Raw genomic sequence first — 4,961 nt, forward strand, 5'->3', positions numbered from 1 at the left:
AATCATGTGAATTTTTTTTTTTCCCAAGTGAAACAAAGGTGTGGAATGTAGTAATTTCCTATGGTTCAATCTAAACTATCTAATGAAACACAGATCTCATGTGACACAGCCTGGGAAGTGGAGTCATTTGTCTAGACAGGCCAGACTCAAAGTCGAGAGAGTGTAAACCATTTTTTATTTCTAGGTGACACTTGGGGTTCGTTTCACAGCCATTGAATGTGCTGTTCTCCAAGAGCCATTCTTTACTGGGCCCACTGGTTGACAAGATTCATGTGCTAATCTCGTTTTCAGGAGCACACGAATTTGGATATAACTGACAAGAAAAATAGTATTAATTCCTTCTTTTCTCCCTTACTGGTACTTCTAAAATACTTCACATACCTCTGTACTGGAATTCCTTGGACATACGCCTTTCTCTCTTCTAGATTGTTACACTTTTTGAAGGTAGGGATCCTCATCTTACTGATATTTATGGCCATTTGAGGAAATATTGTTCAATGTATCACACAGTGTTTTCCTCTAAAGATTCATAGAAAAAAATTCTCTTGGGAAAATGGCTTGTTTTTGTATTAGGAACACAGTGTAACATATACCAACTGTATTAACCCTCTTTGCATTGGCTGCTAGGAAGCTCAGAGCCACACCTGTGCCATAGTTCTAAGCAGTTCCTTCTTTTTTTTTTTTTTTTTTTTAAAGTATAATCAGTTTACAGTGTGTCAATTTCTGGTGTACAGCATAATGTTTCAGTCATACATATACATACATATATTTGTTTTCATATTCTTTTTCACCATAGGTTACTATAAGATATTGAATATAGTTCCCTGTGCTATACAGAAGAAACTTGTTGTTTATCTATTTTATATATAGAGCTAGTAACTGCAAATCCCAAACTCCCAATTTACCCCTTCCTCCCCTCTTCCTCCCCTGGTAACCATAAGTTTGTTTTCTATGTCTGTGAGTCTGTTTCTGTTTTGTAAATAAGTTCATTTGTGTCTTTTGTTTAGATTTCACATATAAGTGATATCATATGGTATTTTTCTCTCTCTTTTTGGCTTACTTCACTTAGAATGGCTGTTTCCAGGTGCACCCACGTTGCAGCAAATGGCATTATTTTATTATTTTTTATGGCCGAGTAGTATTCCATTGTATATATTTATACCACAACTTCTTTATCCAGTCATCTGTTGATGGACATTTAGGTTGTTTCCATGTCTTGACAATTGTAAATAGTGCTGCTATGAACACTGGAGTGCATGTATCTTTTTGCCTTAGAGTTCCTTCCAGATATATGCCTCGGAGTGGGATTGCTGGATCATATGGTAAGTCTATTTTTAGTTTTTCAAGGAATCTCCATACTGTTTTCCATAATGGCTGTACCAATTTACATTCCCACCAACAGTGTAGGAGGGTTCCCTTCTCTCTACACCCTCTCCAGCATTTATCATTTGTGGACTTTTTAGTGATGTCCATTCTAAGCAATTCCTTCTTGAAATCTCTGCTTAGATGTCTTATGGTCTTTGTGTTAGTTTCTTATTGCTGCTGTAACAAATATCCATAAACTTAGTGGCTTAAAACAACACAAATTTATTATATTACAGTTCTGGAGGTCAGAGGTCTTAAATAAGTTTCACTGGGCTAAAATCCAGGTGTTGGCAGGTGTTCCTTCTAGGCTGTAGCAGAGAATCCGTCTCCTTGTCTTTGACAACTTCCTTGGCTTGTGATCCTTTCCTCTGCTTTCAAAGCCAGCAGTGCTGCCTCTTCTCTTCTCTCTGACCTCTGCCTCAGTGCCTACATCTTTTCTCTCTGACTCTGAACCTTTTGCCTCCTTCTAGTAAACACCCCTGTGATTCTATTGGGCCCACCCTAATAATGCAGGATAATCTCTCCATCTCAAATTTTTAACTTAGTTACATCTGCAAATCTCCCCACCCCCTACTTTAGTAGATTTTAGTTTTTAGAACAGCTTTAGGTTCACAGCAAAACTGAGCAGAAAGTACAGAGATTTTCCATATACTTCCTGCCCCACCCCACCTGCATAGCCTCCCCTACTATCAACATCCTGCACCAGAACAGGACATTTATCACACTGATGAACCTACACTGACACTTCATCATCACCCAAAGTCCATTACGTTCTTGGTGTTGTACCCTCTTGGGGTCGTTTATTCTATGGGTTTGGGCAAATGTATAGTGACAGGTACCATCATTATGGTACCCTACAGAGTATTTGCACTGCCCTAAAATTCCTCTGTGCTCTGCCTCCTCATCCCTCTTTCTCCCCAACACTCCCGGCAACCACTGTTCTTTTCATTGCCTCCATAGTTTTGCCTTTTCCAGAATGTCACACAGTTGGGATCATATAGTATATAGCCTTTTTGGATTGGCTTTTTTCACTTAGCAATATGCATTTAAATTTCCTCCCTGTCTTTTCGTGACTTGATAGCTCATTTCGTTTTAGCCCTGGATAGTATTCCGTTGTCAGGATGTACCACAGTTTATTAATCCATTCACCTACTCAAGGACTTCTTGGTTGCTTCGGAGTTTTGGCAATTACAAATAAAGATGTTATAAACATCTGAGTGGAGGTTTTTGTGTGGATGTAAGTTTTCAACTTATTTGAGTAAGTACCATGGAGTGTGATTGTTGGGTCATATGATAAGCCTGTGTTGAGTTTTGTAAGAAACCACCAAACTGTCTTCCAAAGTGGCTGCACCATTTTGCATTCCCACCAGCAATGACTGAGAGTTCCCATTGCCCTGCATCCTCCCCAGCATTTGGTGTTGTCAGTGTTTTGGGGTTTTGGTTGTTCTGACAAGTGCGTAGTGGTATCTCATTTCCCTGATGACACATGATGTTGAACAGCAGAGTTCCTGGTCACCATGTGAGGTAACACATGATAAACAGGTTCTGGGGATTAAGGCATGGACATCTTGTTCAGCCTATCATAGTCTTCTCAGTAATAGGTCCATGAAAATGAAAATTTTGATTCCCCTAACTAAAGCAGTACCTCTGTAAACCCTTCTTCCCAGGTCCTTCTGCATCTCAGCAAATGGCCCTCCCATCAATCCACTAATCACCCACCTCAGATAAACTTGTTTCCTCACTCCTCCCTCACACCATATCCAGTTCCCTCATGTGGCTCTGCCGTATCTACTTCTAAGATATAGCTACAGCCCGATCACGTGTCCCTGTGGCCACTGCCACCACCCCAGGCGACACCACCACCATCTTTGCCTGAACCACTGTAACAGCCCCCTAATTTATCTCTTTACTTCCACTCCTGCCTTTTACTCCTCTATTCCCCGTAAGTCACCCAGGTTAAAAAAGCACACAAAGCAACACACGCTGTCTTCCCACTTTAATGCATACGACTAGATTCCTGTCTCATGTTGGATGAAATCCAGATTCCTTACGTAGGTTAAAAGGCCCCTCTTGAAGCACATCTCACTCTGCTGTCTCTGCACCACCATGTTCTCTAACTGGCCTAAGCCATGCTTTGCATATGTGGTTCCTCTGCCTGAATTCTTCCGCCAACTCCTTCCTGACTAAATCCTTGTCCTCTTTTTGGTCTTAGCTGAAATGGCTCCTCCTCAATGAAGACTTTCCATACAACCCACCTAATGAGGATCCTTCCCACCCTGCTTTGCCCACAACTTTTGCCACTGCCTCATCCTTATACATATTCTTCATAGACTCATCACTGTGGATAATGACTTAGCTGTTTTTGCTCTATGTTCTTCATCATCTCTGTCAGACTGTTGATTCCATGAAGGCATGGCCATGTCTGTCTCATTCACCATTGGGTGTGATGCTTCATCAGTATTTGGCACTTAGTAGGCACTGAATGCATTTCATATATCATCCTTCCCCTGACGTGATCTTATCTTTTTGCTTTTCTTTTCTTCTTGTTATGATCTTCTACAACTTTCTGTTGTAGCAAGAGAAAAAGTCACACCTCCTGGGATCTACTCAGATCTGGAGAGGTACAGCTGCCCCCCCCCCCCCCCCCAATTTGTACTGTGTGTCATGAGTGAAAGAAATGTTTTCTTCTAGCAGTGTCTTCCCAGGGAAAGGTGTGATTCACCCAGAATGCCAAGTAGGTCACGGACCGTCTAAGGGGAAAGCCAGAATGCCTTCCTGGACTCAGGATTAACCTTGCTCTGCAAAATAATGTAAAAAGCTTATTTTCACTCACTGAGGGCAGAGCGCTTCCTTAGAGTAATAAGATGCTCAATGATTTTTTTTTCCTCTCTCTGACTTCAGCTGGTGATAAGAAATATTTGGGTTGTGAATTCTAGGGAAGGAGAACAAGGTTCAGAGCTCGCCTGCTTGTGAGAGGCAGTGAGGGCCCTTGAGATGAGCTGGGTGGGAGTGTGGGACCCCTCAGGAGAGAGGTGGCCGGTAGAGGATGCCCAGGGAGAAAATGGTCCTTAGCTCTTTTCTCCTGATCTCTGACCCTTGAGTGAGTGGCACACAGAGCATCTTCCTTCATTCTGTGCTACATGTATTCCTTGGCACAGCGCCCCAGGCCTTCTATACATGCCACTCTATTTGGGGCTAGCGGATTGCTGAGGGATTTAGGTTCTCAGCTGCATCAGGAAATCCTGCACTGGCATCAAGTTTGTCAGTTCTCCCTGGGACCTCTTTCCCTATAGGTGCCACATGCCATGATTTATACACAAACATGATTTGCCTGATTGTTGCAGTCTGAGCCTGGAACAATTTTAATTAACGAGAAAATGGTCCTCAATACACCGATTAGACCTCTTCAGGTACAGCAAGATAAAAGCCTGATAATTTGGATGGAGTACTCTTCTTAAACGTCTACTCTGTGCACAGCAGCCAATGGGAAAGCCAGGCTTTCTCCCACCTGATCCAATGAGTAATTAAGAGAGGCCTTTTTCCTCCCCATCTCTCCCCTCCCTCTACCCCGCCTCCCCCCCCCAAAGCTTAACAGG

This window comes from Camelus dromedarius, chromosome 23 (assembly GCF_036321535.1).
Source record: "Camelus dromedarius isolate mCamDro1 chromosome 23, mCamDro1.pat, whole genome shotgun sequence".
Classification (NCBI taxonomy): domain Eukaryota; kingdom Metazoa; phylum Chordata; class Mammalia; order Artiodactyla; family Camelidae; genus Camelus; species Camelus dromedarius.